The sequence below is a fragment of the Carassius carassius genome, chromosome 11 (genome assembly GCF_963082965.1).
Source record: "Carassius carassius chromosome 11, fCarCar2.1, whole genome shotgun sequence".
In the NCBI taxonomy this organism is placed as follows: Eukaryota; Metazoa; Chordata; class Actinopteri; order Cypriniformes; family Cyprinidae; genus Carassius; species Carassius carassius.
The window spans coordinates 16,113,090-16,128,222 of NC_081765.1; the positions used below are offsets into that span (position 1 = coordinate 16,113,090).

The window sequence follows — 15,133 nt, forward strand, 5'->3', positions numbered from 1 at the left end:
GTCTGTCAATCTCCCGTTCCATCCTTCCCTCACTCGTGAACAAGACCCCAAGATACTTAAACTCCTCCACTTGAGGCAGGAACTCTCCACCAATCTGAAGTGGGTAAGCCACCCTTTTCCGACTGAGGAAAAGGAATGTGAATTGTGTTTTAAAGTTCAAGGTGCCCATTGTTTTATGGTGCATCCCACTGTCAAAACCATGGGACCAGTTGTCTATTTGTTTCCAAGAAGTGCAGATGTTGTGGCTTTCACATTGAGATTTCAGAAGACAAGGTCTGTGTGTCAGGTGAGGTGACAACTTTGAGTCCTGCCATACACTTTTGCAACATGACTAGCAGCTAGAGTACTGATTATTGCTTTCTTGTTCAGAGAAGGAGAAACAACTAGAGATGCTACCAAACAGTGTCAAAGAAGAGCTGAATGTCTTAACTGCCTAAAATGACATCAGTGTAGGTTGCATGCAGAGCACCCTTAATACTCAGAAAACTAGATGCACACAGAGCTATGATTACAGAGGCCCTGCTGCACATCCTTCTTCATACAGTAAAGGAAGGTGTCCCCATGCTCAGTGCTTGTCTCAGCTGTGGGAGGAAGTAGAGAACAGGAAGGACACCAAACACTTTAAGGACACAGCAGCCCAGGTGAGCATCTCCCTCGAAATGGAGTTGGATACACAGAGTCAGGTTCAGAGGAATGACTATACCCAAAATTACCAAAACCAATCTTATATACAAATAGAAGAAGCAGATTACCACAATCTGGATCAGGAAGCGATGCCAGAATACAGTTTCAGTAAAAACCAGCTTAGAGCACCGCATGGAGCAAAGGCACCTGGAGGACAGAGGCAGACTACAAAGATTCAGTCATGGCTTCGCCTTGCGGCTCAGCTCTTTCTTCACCACGACAGACCGGTACATCGACCGCATTACTGCAGAAGCTGCACCGATCCGTCTGTCAATCTCCCGTTCCATCCTTCCCTCACTCGTGAACAAGACCCCAAGATACTTAAACTCCTCCACTTGAGGCAGGAACTCTCCACCAACCTGAAGTGGGTAAGCCACCCTTTTCCGACTGAGGAAAAGGAATGTGAATTGTGTTTTAAAGTTCAAGGTGCCCATTGTTTTATGGTGCATCCCACTGTCAAAACCATGGGACCAGTTGTCTATTTGTTTCCAAGAAGTGCAGATGTTGTGGCTTTCACATTGAGATTTCAGAAGACAAGGTCTGTGTGTCAGGTGAGATGACAACTTTGAGTCCTGCCATACACTTTTGCAACATGACTAGCAGCTAGAGTACTGATTATTGCTTTCTTGTTCAGAGAAGGAGAAACAACTAGAGATGCTACCAAACAGTGTCAAAGAAGAGCTGAATGTCTTAACTGCCTAAAATGACATCAGTGTAGGTTGCATGCAGAGCACCCTTAATACTCAGAAAACTAGATGCACACAGAGCTATGATTACAGAGGCCCTGCTGCACATCCTTCTTCATACAGTAAAGGAAGGTGTCCCCATGCTCAGTGCTTGTCTCAGCTGTGGGAGGAAGTAGAGAACAGGAAGGACACCAAACACTTTAAGGACACAGCAGCCCAGGTGAGCATCTCCCTCGAAATGGAGTTGGATACACAGAGTCAGGTTCAGAGGAATGACTATACCCAAAATTACCAAAACCAATCTTATATACAAATAGAAGAAGCAGATTACCACAATCTGGATCAAGAAGCGATGCCAGAATACAGTTTCAGTAAAACCAGCTTAGAGCACCGCATGGAGCAAAGGCACCTGGAGGACAGAGGCAGACTACAAAGATTCAGTCATGGCCACCAAAGGAAGTTCAGAAATATCAGACGAACCATCAAATGCCACCATGGCCACTGTTGCAAACTTTGTTGATTGCAATTCTTTTGAGCTGGATAATGAGTCAGGAGACCAACAAGAAGACCCGAGAAAGAAGCATGACTCAGTATATGAGCAACAGATTGAGGAGATTAATGTGAGAACTCCACTTAAATTCAAATGTGGTGCTTCAGTTTTTGTGGACCAGATAATAGATGCCTGTGGTGACTTCAGAGCCTGCTCGCATCTACAGTCGTGGCCAAAAGTTTTGAGAATTACATCAATATTAGTTTTCAAAAAGTTTGCTGCTAAACGTCTAAGGTTACGTATGTAACCCTGGTTCCTCGAAGGAACGAGACGCTGCGTCGAGAACGATTGGGGAACGCCCCCAGCGTGACGTCTCTGAATCATGTGTGTAATCAATCCAATGTATGGGCGAGACGTCATAGGCGGGTGACGTCAGAGACCAGGAAGCATAAAAGCAGGAGAGGCGCAGCCGGCCCCAGCCTCAAAGGATGAAGCAAGCGCCGGCCAGAGATGCCGGAAGTGTGGCACTGCGACGCAGCGTCTCGTTCCTTCGAGGAACCAGGGTTACATACGTAACCTTAGACGTTCCTCTTCAGGAACTCGAGCTGCGTCGAGAACAATTGAGGAACGAGAATGCTCACGCCGCCAGACTTACAAATCTCTGCCAGTGTGGGAAACTGCACAGCTAGGACGAGAGAACAGAGGGGCCTGGAGCGGCATGTAAATCTAGACCGTAAAATCTTACAAAGGTCAAAGGCGTGGACCACCCCGCAGCCTCGCAGATGTCACGCATAGAGACACCTGCTAGGAAGGCCTTGGAGGCCGCCACACTTCTAGTGGAGTGAGCCTTGACCCCCAGGGCAGAGGGAAGGTCAGAGGACTCATATGCAAGAGAAATAGCATCTACTATCCACCAGCTGAGGGTCTGTTTAGTAGCAGGAAGACCTCTCTTAGGGGGACCATGACAGACAAACAACTGGTCCGCCCTTCTCCACAGGGCAGCTCTGTGGACGTATGTGTCCAATGCTCGCACTGGACACATACAATTAAGCTTCTTCTGGTCTGGCTCCCTGAAGGGAGGAGGACTGAAGGCCTGGAGTACGACAGGCCGTGGTGTAGAGGAGGGAACCTTAGGGACATACCCCGCATGAGGGTAAAGGAAAGCTTTAGCCAGACCGGGGCGCAAAGTCTATATAAGAAGGGGCCACAGAGAGGGCCTGCAGGTCCCCAACTCTCTTGAGAGAGGAAATCGCCAACAGGAAGACAGTCTTAATAGAGAGAAGGCGATCGGAGATCTCCTCAATAGGCTCGAAGGGCGGCCTACAGAGAGCTTCTACTGATTGACAGTGAGTGACTGGCCTTCTCTCACTCTCGCAACTGCGGCGAGGATCGACTCGATCCGATCAGGTGACATGCGTGCCTGCATCGTGGTCGAATCCCACACCACGCCCAGATAAGTGGTTCTCTTTACCGGAGAAAGCACACTTTTCTTGGCGTTCAGTCTTAACCCCAGCTCTCTCATGTGGGCGATAACGACATCTCGATGCTGAACCGCCATCTGCTCTGATTGAGCTAAAATCAACCAATCGTCGATATAGTTCAGTATGCGGATGCCCTGGAGTCGTAGCGGAGCCAGGGCTGCATCCACACACTTCGTGAAAGTGCGGGGTGAGAGTGCAAGGCCAAAGGGAAGTACTCGATATTGGTACGCTTCGCCCCCGAAAGCAAACCTCAGAAACTTCCTGTGTAGGGGAAGGATGGAGATATGGAAATAAGCATCTTTTAGATCTATCGTGACAAACCACTCCTCGGACCTGATCTGAGCCACAACCTGTTTGAGTGTGAGCATCCTGAACTTCAGTCGCTTGACTGAGCGGTTCACTAGACGCAGATCTAAAATGGGACGCAACCCCCCATCCTTTTTTGGAACAATGAAGTACCGGCTGTAGAACCCTGACTCCCTGTCGTGAGGAGGGACCACCTCAATGGCCTCCTTCCTCAGAAGAGCGTGCACTTCCTGTTCCATGACCAGAGCCTGCCTGGGACCCACCAGCGTGGGTGAACCCCCGTTGAATCGAGGCGGAGGAGAACCAAACTGAATTGTGTAGCCTCTTTCTACAGTGTGCAGGACCCATTGAGATACATTTGGCAGTAGTTTCCACGCTGCTAAATAATCTACTAAGGGAGTCAGTCTCTCGAGACTGACCTCTGGTGTAATCAGAACAGCTAGCTCTGTGCCCTGTAATGGCGGACCGGCAGGAGACAACCGAGCTAACCGTTCTAGAGACCTCCGCTGAGGCGGCGAGCCGCTCAGCACCGCTACGTTTCCGGGCGGTAACTGGGCGTGGTGCTCGCGGGAGACCGCTGCGCCCTGTAACTCCGGCAGGGTTGGCAGAACGATCTCCTGAGGGCACTGAGGCGAGACGGACACCGTGTAATGCGGTGTAACCCGCTGCACCACAGAGGGGACTGCCCTCATAAGCCCCGGGCCAGTGGCGTCAGGGCTTATTGGCCGAAGACCTCTTAGCCTTAAGTACGGTCCGCAGATCCGGCTTAGACTTAGAAGCCCCCGACCCAGAGCGTCGTCTGGACCCACGGCTCCGCTTAGCTGGAGGAGCACGTGAGGCGACGCTCTGTTTTTGTGCCTCCCTGTATGAGGAGCTAGTACTCGGTGGAGGCTGCCCCCACCCGGCAGCCTCCGGATTTAGAGAGCGACGTGGGAGGAACCGCTGGAACGCCGCCGCCTGCTTGCGAGCCTCCTGGTACCTGTCGACGACAGAATTAACAGCGTCGCCGAACAGGCCCGAGGACACAAGCGGGGCATCCATGAGACAAACCCTGTCCTTTTCTCTCATATCAGACAGGGTGAGCAACAAATGTCTCTCTGCTGCTACCATTGCTGCCATGGACCGCCCAATAGCGCGAGCGGTCTCCTTGGTAGCGCGGAGAGACAAATCAGCGGTCCTCCTGAGCTCCGTGCTCTTGCTCATCTAAATCTTTCAGCAGATCGGCTTGGTACACCTGTAACACCGCCATAGTGTGCAGACACGCACCAGCCTGACCCACTGCCGAGTACCCCTTGCCCACCAGCGCTGATGTTGTACGCAGCGGCTTGGAGAGCAGCGCCGGAGCCTTTAATGACGATGCCGTGCCGGGGACAGATAGCTCGCGAGCGTCTGTTCAACCCGGGGCATCGCCTTATAACCGCGCTCATTCATCCCCGCTACGTTGCCGTAGTGATCAGAAACGGGGATGAAGACGCGGGCCGAGAAGGGTTTTTCCCACGATCTACACACCTCGGCGTGCAAATCGGGAAAAAAAGGCAGGCTTCGGCGCGGAGGTGGCGGCTTAGTTCGCAGAAATCGCTCTTCAAGTTTACTTTTCTGCGGTTCAGCCTTTTTCTCGGCTGGCCATTCGATGTTTAATTTGGCCACAGCACGAGTAACCACCTCCAAAAGCTCCTCATACTGGGGCGAATCCTCAGCGACGTTCACCACATCAACCTCCTCGGAGGAAGATAGATGAAACGCCGAGCCCGCTCCCCGGGGAGAAGTAGCGCCGGAGCGCGCTTCCGATCCCTGAGAGCGGGCGCTGGATCTGGCAGGTGAGGAAGAAGATAGGGACTCGTCCGTCTCCATTCCCTCTGCCAAATCCAACCTCAAGAGCCGACTCTGCATGCTCCGCTCCCAGGCAAACAACGCACAAACTGTGTGTATCCCCGCCTGTGATATAGCGAGGACAGGGAGGAACACACAGTCTGAAACGCTGCTTGCCTTCGCCCATTTTGTGTTTGGTCTTGGAGGGTGCTTTTGGCATACTTATGGGGGATGACAAACAACACTAAATAAGACTCACAAACGTAAAAGTTTTGAACAGTACACACACACAGAGAGCGCTTGCTGAAGACAGAAAGGCTGGGGCCGGCTGCGCCTCTCCTGCTTTTATGCTTCCTGGTCTCTGACGTCACCCGCCTATGACGTCTCGCCCATCCATTGGACTGATTACACACATGATTCAGAGACGTCACGCTGGGGGCGTTCCCCAATCGTTCTCGACGCAGCTCGCGTTCCTGAAGAGGAACTGCTTTTAGATCTTTGTTTCAGTTGTTTCTGTAATGTACTGAAATATAATTACAAGCACTTCATACGTTTCAAAGGCTTTTATCGACAATTACATGACATTTATGCAAAGAGTCAGTATTTGCAGTGTTGGCCCTTCTTTTTCAGGACCTCTGCAATTCGACTGGGCATGCTCTCAATCAACTTCTGGGCCAAATCCTGACTGATAGCAGCCCATTCTTTCATAATCACCTCTTGGAGTTTGTCAGAATTAGTGGGTTTTTGTTTGTCCACCCGCCTCTTGAGGATTGACCACAAGTTCTCAATGGGATTAAGATCTGGGGAGTTTCCAGGCCATGGACCCAAAAGTTCAACATTCTGGTCCCCGAGCCACTTAGTTATCACTTTTGCCTTATGGCACGGTGCTCCATCGTGCTGGAAAATGCGTTGTTCTTCACCAAACTGTTGTTGGATTGTTGGAAGAAGTTGCTGTTGGAGGGTGTTTTGGTACCATTCTTTATTCATGGCTGTGTTTTTGGGCAGAATTGTGAGTGAGCCCACTCCCTTGGATGAGAAGCAACCCCACACATGAATGGTGTCAGGATGCTTTACTGTTGGCATGACACAGGACTGATGGTAGCGCTCACCTTTTCTTCTCCGGACAAGCCTTTTTCCAGATGCCCCTAACAATCGGAAAGTGGCTTCATCGGAGAATATGACTTTGCCCCAGTCCTCAGCAGTCCATTCACTATACTTTCTGCAGAAGATCAATCTGTCCCTGACGGTTTTTTTTTTGGAGAAAAGTGGCTTCTTTGCTGCCCTTCTTGACACCAGGCCATCTTCCAAAAGTCTTGGCCTCACTGTGCGTGCAGATGCGCTCACACCTGCCTGCTGCCATTCCTGAGCAAGCTCTGCACTGGTGGCACTCCGATCCCGCAGCTGAATCCTCTTTAGGAGACGATCCTGGCGCTTGCTGGACTTTCTTGGACGCCCTGAAGCCTTCTTTACAAGAATTGAACCTCTTTCCTTGAAGTTCTTGATGATCCTATAAATTGTTGATTTAGGTGCAATCTTAGTAGCCACAATATCCTTGCCTGTGAAGCCATTTTTATGCAACGCAATGATGGCTGCACGCGTTTCTTTGCAGGTCACCATGGTTAACAATGGAAGAACAATGATTTCAAGCATCACCCTCCTTTTAACATGTCAAGTCTGCCATTCTAACCCAATCAGCCTGACATAATGATCTCCAGCCTTGTGCTCGTCAACATTCTCACCTGAGTTAACAAGACGATTACTGAAATGATCTCAGCAGGTCCTTTAATGACAGCAATGAAATGCAGTGGAAAGGTTTTTTTGGGATTAAGTTAATTTTCATGGCAAAGAAGGACTATGCAATTCATCTGATCACTCTTCATAACATTCTGGAGTATATGCAAATTGCTATAATAAAAACTTAAGCAGCAACTTTTCCAATTTCCAATATTTATGTAATTCTCAAAACTTTTGGCCACGACTGTACATGTGCAACAGAGGAACTTGGGTCTCCAAATCAGGATGGAAAGATGGACAAACTGATTGAAAGGAGGGAAATTATGGACTGCAAATATAAAAGTGCGGTTATATAACTGCTGTTTGAAAATTAAGTATAGTTGTAAGAGACTGAAATACTGTTCTGGAACAGAGCGCCTCATTGCTGTAGGCTGACTGAATTAATGACTAACTAAACTTTGCTACTCTTTCACGGGGACTGATGAAGATTAATCAAACCAAAGTTCCCTCTTGTGCATTACAAGCTTGCCCTGCAATGAGACTAAGGTAGAGTCTATACAAACTTTTTTAGTGAAGTTACTTATGACCTCTAGGGGGCAGCAGCCACCACTAAATGTTCTGTTTTCTATAGCGTAAATTGCTGCTTTGGTTTGAGAAGTACAATGCAACAAATGTCTCCATCTCCACTTTCAGCAACCGTTTGAGGTAAGCATATTCTTAACGTGCTAAATTGATCTAATGTATGCCCAAATGCTGAGATTAAACACTGGTTAATCAACACCATCGCTTTAGGTTTTTGGAGTTTTCAAGTGAAATTATATTTATTGCATTTTACTTTTCATAGACACACTAGGCTAATTATCAGAATCTCAGTAAAAGTCAAACCTTTAAAGTTAAGAATCAGGTTGTAAATACACATGGACTAAAAAGTTTCCTAAGGTTTCTAGCACATTTCTTGCTGAACTGGTATGATTACTCATTTAGCCTAATCTGATTGTATCTGTATAACAACAATCACGAGTTTACAGCTCCACACCCAGATTGTGATGGTCAGTTGTTAAACTGGCAGCAGTAGAATGTATTAAATCACTTTGCATTTTTTATATAAATATTGATAGATCTTGTAGTAATGCTGAATGCAGTAGTTTGAGGTTTTAAAACATAATTAGAGATTATCATTAATGAACTGCAATCTTGACTGTGCTTTCAGAGGGCAGCTATTGTCTATCTCAAGAGCCCCAGCAGTGCCAAGGCAGCAGCCAGCACTCTGTGGGCCTGGCTCAGCTGATCCTAAACTGATCAGTGATCTGTCCCACAGCAGCTCATAAACCCATAAAGCTGAAACTGCAGGGGGTGGACTGGGAGCTAAGGTGTAACCTTATGTAGCAGGCATAGCTGCATAGTTAATGTTGGTAATAACTTGATTACTTACTGCATGGTAATCACCTAATTAAATCCAGGTGCGCTATAAGGTGCGTGAGTGAATAAGGAGGGTTTCTGAGTTGTTGGGAAGCGTGTTGGCTGCTGCAGACTTGGACGCCGTCGTTCCGAGCTGTTCCGGCATGTGGATCTTTGAGCCACACATAATTCGGTATGCATCCTAGGCTGTGTTTATCCATTTGTGGTATGCCGTTGGAAGGGCTGACTTGCTAATATTCGGTTGAAGGGGTCAAGAGCTGGTAATATGTCCGCATGATTACAGCGAGCTGAGTGGGACCGTGACTGGGCTTCCCCTACCTGTGTGGTCTTTGTCTTCGTGTTTCGAGTACCTTCGCACTGTTGCGCATGACCGCGACGTTCCGCCTTATCGGGTGCCGTTTGTAAAGCTGCTCATGCTGAAAATAACACCAACATTTTGTCACATTTAGCTTCAAACAATGTTTAAAAACTGGTATGAATTTTTGACGGTCACTTTTTAGCACATTTACAACAATATTTGTCAACTTAGAGATATTTTAAATAGTTAAACATAAATATTAAATGTTAAACCTAAATGTTAAATCTAAATGCTAAATCTAAATGTTAAACCTAAATGTAAATGTTAAATCTAAATGTTAAATCTAAATGTTAGATTTGTAAATGTAGCTAATATGCAAATTCAAAATGCCAGAAGTGCCAAAAATAAAAGCTCGATGAGGTCAGTGTGTGTTTATAGCATCGTGTTAATTAAGGAACGAATAAAAATCATCTCATCCGAGGAAATTGACTCTTGGACATGGATTATCGTGATAATGACTACCTAAAATAATAAACACGTTTGGAGAAACTGTACTTGAAGAGTACGCTAGAGTATGTACGCTAGTGTATTCGGATAAGACAGAGATATTAATTATTGGACCAAAAAACACCACACAGAATCTTGTAGATTACAATCTGCAACTAGACGGATGTACTGTTACTTCCTCTACAGTCAGAAATCTGGGTGTTATATTGGACCGCAATTTGTCTTTTGAAAATCATATTTCCAATGTTACAAAAACCGCATTCTTCCATCTTAGAAACCTTGCCAAGCTACGAAACATGTTATCTGTTTCTGATGCAGAAAAGCTAGTTCATGCTTTCATGACCTCTAGACTGGACTATTGTAATGGACTTCTAGGTGGTTGTCCTGCTTCGTCAATAAACAAGCTACAGGTCGTCCAAAATGCAGCAGCTAGAGTCCTTACCAGGTCAAGAAAATATGATCATATTACCCCTATTTTACAGTCTCTGCACTGGCTACCTATTAAGTTCCGTATCAGTTACAAATTATCATTACTTACCTATAAGGCCCTAAATGGTTTAGCTCCTGCGTACCTAACTAGCCTTCTACCACGCTACAACCCATCACGCACCCTAAGGTCACAAAACGCTGGACTTTTGATAGTTCCTAGGATAGCAAAGTCCACTAAAGGAGGTAGAGCTCTTTCTCATTTGGCTCCCAAACTCTGGAATAGCCTTCCTGATAATGTTCGGGGTTCAGACACACTCTCTCTGTTTAAATCTAGATTAAAAACACATCTCTTTCGCCAAGCATTCGAATAATGTATCTCTTAAATTGTGAGTGTAGTTGCATCTGCATTTTTATTCTTTAGCTTGGGTTAAACTAATTTTACTTTGTTGGATCAGCAGCTATGCTAATGTGTCTCTATTTTGTTTCTATGTTTTGCCACGGGATTTACATCCCGTGGTAACTAGGATTTACACAAGCTCCAGTCTGGATCCAGAACACCGGAGAAGAGATGATGCTGACCCTCAGAGGACCCCAGATGATGCTAACCTTGAATCAACAAACAGAACTAACAATTATTGCTACATGTGTGACTGCATCCTATAATTACTATTAATTAATAATATTGATAGTTCATCATCTAGCTGACTACGTCTTGTATTATTATTATTTTTATTTTTCTAAAATCCTGTCAAACGTGCACAAACTACTAGCTACTACTAAATATTGTAGAAACATAATTTTCTGTAAAGTTGCTTTGTAACGATTTGTATTGTAAAAAGCGCTATACAAATAAACTTGAATTGAATATGTAGATATTAATGTTAGGGAACAATGTGAGTGATGTGTACGTTTAGTAGGAAAACATCTGATCCACACTCCGGAACAGAAGAGGGCGGTATTGCACCAATAAGCTGGATGCCAACCGCCGTTAAACCAGGCGGCAAGGAAGTCGACTGGAAGTTGAAGTCGGCCGCGTGCCGCCATCTTGTAGCAGAACTTCACTTGCGTTAGCATTCCCATTGACTCCCGTTCATTTTGGCGTCACTTTGACAGCGAATAACTTTACATCTGATGTGTTTAAAGACTCCGTTTGTCCATTATTTATTTCTAAAGATACACGAAAATGTATAAAGGGCTCCATTACCTTCTATGTTACATTATGGCCCCGTACAGTTTTTGTAAAAATAGGCTAACGATTGCGTCATAACCACTCGACTCTCTGTCGCATTACCGTACAGACAGGAGGAGAAGCTCGCAGGCAATTAACTTAATATGGAGTACTGGCGTTACATTTTGAAAAACTATACAAAATAATTAATCAGAATACTTACTACTGCTCACTCACGCCAAAGAACTCCCCGCTCAAGCTCACAGTCTCTGCAAGATTAACGATGGCAGTTTGCACGCACAGCCACTTAGAAGATTTACATCTGTCAGACAGGTTGCTGACGTCATCAAGCTTAGTTTGAGTCTGCGCGTCAGAAACGTATGTGCTAAAAACACTAAAAATGGGCTTCACTTGTCTCAATTGAATTCCAATGGGGTCGCTGTGTCCATTTCTTTTACGGTCTATGCGTTAAACTGGGAAGACGAATATGACGGCTTGCTGTGAGTTACAATGGTGAGAATATATTTTTTTTCACGAAATAATTATTTAAATTTAAGAGTACAAGTTATTTTCATTCAGTGGTATTGATTTTGGAGTTAATAATTTATTAAATCTAAGGTGTAAAGTCAGCAACATATAAGCAAAAGGTGTAAAGACGCTATCCTCCGGTTTCACAGGCAAGACTAATTGAGCCATGGCCTGATCCAGGCTTAATCTAAACCCTGTTTGTTACTTACATAATATAGCATATTTGTGATTGTGCTGTAAAAACACGTTTTATAATGAATAACTAACAGGGGAGCTCCATTAAGTACACGACTCAAAAGTGGATTTATATAAACCATATATACATCTTGAAGACTATTACTATAAGTCTATCATCTGACAGGATAGTCTTTGGTAAGTATTGCAGGTGAGCACATTTAACAGACATGAAACCGGCATCTGAGTTCACTCATTGTTGTCAACACTGCTTTAGATGAGTGTAAGTCATGTAAACAAACAAATCTACATACAGTAACTAAACAGGTTATCTATTTTATTTGTCCATTTGCAATATTGATAATTTTAGGAACATTTGTGTTGGATAAAAAGCGAGTTACATCATTTACTAACTCAACATGCAGATGCAGTATATTACAGATAAATCACAGAGGAGACTGACTCTTGTCTGGATGTTACAGGAACAGATTATGTTTATCTGCTGTAGAGTGACTGATGAAGGAATGCAGCCATCAAAGGATTTGTGTAAGTACATTACAAAAATAAATGAAACATTTTAATTAGTGTAATTTCAAAGAGTTATAACAGCACTTTTCTTATTGTTGATTTCTGTGCATTTGCTGCAGATCTTTTGTGGTGGAACAGGACCTGCAAGAAAAGGGGAAAAAAGGAAATACCTGTAACAAAAGAATAAAGTAAGGACTTTTTGTATTGTGTGTGTGTGTGTGTGTATTTGTGTAGGTTATGAAAATGTCTGCAGACTGGTGTGTGCACTGAGGATGGAGAAGTCCACTGCAGCATCTGGAAATGGTCCAGAGATATGGATGAGATGCTCCATCACTCCAGCTCTCATCAGGACCAGATGCTGCTGTGGTCTCTTCCTCATCGGTGGGCCCAGAGCAGCGAGAGCATCTAGAGAAAGACCAAAAGACACTGAGGATTTGATTTTGGTAAAGTTTGTTCTGCTGGTTTCGGTTTATACAATGAAGGCTGACTTTCAGGAGCTTCAAAAGCATCATCAAAAAATGTGATGGAGCTTTTATCTGAAGTCATTGACAGTGCTCTTATTACAGGGGCCTACAATCCTCTGATCCACCTGGAGAAAAGAGCCGTGCTCACAGACATACTGCTGGTTTTGAACCAGTTCAGTGGTTTAGCCCACTACAAATTTAATAAATTAATGCATGTACTTGTAAACTATGTGTAAATGTTTTAAAGGTAGTGGTGCTCATGGAGAGCAGGCACACGATTGTTTGGAGCAGACACAGCAGCAGTCAGATTGTCCTGCACGTGTTCTTCTGCTCCCCCTTCAAGGTTGTGTGGTTCAGAGAGCCGACATCATGGTCTTCCTCATCCTGTTGCTCAACGACATCCCCGTTGAGAAGAGTGAGACTGTGAAGCACAGCAGCAGAATTAGCGCAGCGGTGTTGAGATGATAGTAAGATGTGGGGTTTACCATCTGTAAATACATGATTTTTAGAACAGTAAGTTTGAATGAAGCTTTGTTTCATGTGTTGTTGACTTGTACATGTATGCATTTATTGTGATGCTAACATTTATACATTCTTTTAATCATTTAAGCATGTTTCTTGTTGTCAGTAAATAAAATATAAATATTTTATCTATTCGTGTATTAATTGCTTGACTGAAAACTGATGCATTCACATCAACTGCATTAGTGTATATTCATGTATAGCTATGTCATGACAGAAAATACATTTTGCTTTTACTAAAATGTAATTTTAAGGAAAAAAATGTATATAATTATTGGTTTGCATTTATCATTATTATTGCATGTAAGTGTTGGAGTGGGCAAAGGATGCAGTTCATTATGGGGTAATCTTCATTTTTGAGTAGTAATACTTACATTTTTAGAGTATAAAATCACCAGTCTTCTCCATAGGTGAGCTCATCGAGCAGCTGTTCCACGTGTGCAGACATTGCAGAGTCGCTGAGAGAAACTACTGGACTGGAGTTAGTGATGCTGTGAAGTGGTAGTGCACCTGTACCTCTTTTTATTATTATTGCCAAACTTATAACATAAAAGATCAGGGTAAGACGGTTGTATTTAACAATAACAATCATAACACCATAAAACAGTAAATAAAAATTTTACGTCAAATGAGATCCTATACAGGAAAAAAAAATCACATAAAATAATTGAAAAAATATTATAGAGATAACGATTTTGGTTTTTCTAATTCTATATAAAAAAAAATCACATTAGTGGAGTTAAAAATATAAAAGCTACAGGAGCATTGAGCAGCATAGAGCGCCCTCTTGTGGCTGTAGACGGTCAGGTTTTCTCTTGGTTCATGTCAAATAATTTTGATAAAGTAGCAGGACCAGCCAAACTATGAAAAAAGTGTGACTTATAGTCCGGAAAATACGGTAGTCATTATCACGATAATCCATGTCCAAGAGTCAATTTCCTCGGATGAGATGATTTTTATTCGTTCCTTTTTTAACACGATGCTATAAACACACACTGACCTCATCGAGCTTTTATTTTGCCACTTCTGGCATTTTGAATTTGCATATTAGCTAAATATTTAGTTTCACCCGAAACATTTAGATTCAACATTTAAATTTAGATTTAACATTTAGATTTAGATTCAACATTTAGATTTAGCATTTAGATTTAACATTTAACATTTAGGTTTAACATTTAATATTTATATTTAACTATTTAAAATATCTCTAAGTTGACAAATATTGTTGTAAATGTGCTAAAAAGTGGCCGTCAAAAAATTCATACTGTTTTTTTTTACATTGTTTGAAGCTAAATGTGAAACGTCCCGCTCAGCGAAGGACGGTCTCCTTCGCTGAGCGGGGCTCTGCATGAGCCGCACGAGGGCATCTTTAAAAAGACGCAGCTCTTTTTTTTTTGGGAAGTCGTGGCCTAATGGTTAGAGAGTCGGACTCCCAATCGAAAGGTTGTGAGTTCGAGTCCCGGGCCGGCAGGAATTGTGGGTGGGGGGAGTGCATGTACAGTTCTCTCTCCACCTTCAATACCGCGACTTAGGTGCCCTTGAGCAAGGCATCGAACCCCCAACTGCTCCCCGGGTGCCACAGCATAAATGGCTGCCCACTGCTCCGGGTGTGTGTTCACAGTGTGTGTGTGTGTGTGTGTTCACTGCTCTGTGTGTGTGCACTTCGGATGGATTAAATGCAGAGCACAAATTCTGAGTATGGGTCACCATACTTGGCTGAATGTCACGTCACTTTTCACTTTCAAAATGTTGCTGCTATTTTCAGCATGAGCAGCTTTACAAACGGCGCCCCATACCGCCTTGCCTCATTCGCGCCTGCTTGACCAGTCTACACCCAGTGAACTTGACGTCTGGAGATTGTCAAGTCAAGTCACCTTTATTTATATAGCGCTTTAAACAAAATGCA

The 15,133-nt window shown here is 44.2% G+C and overlaps 1 pseudogene; it reads left to right on the plus strand.

Annotated features, from left to right (window-relative positions):
* The first annotated feature begins 504 nt into the window (after positions 1–504).
* On the plus strand, positions 505–5,116 carry LOC132152598 (RNA-binding protein 44-like; annotated as a pseudogene).
* The last annotated feature ends 10,017 nt before the right edge of the window (positions 5,117–15,133 follow it).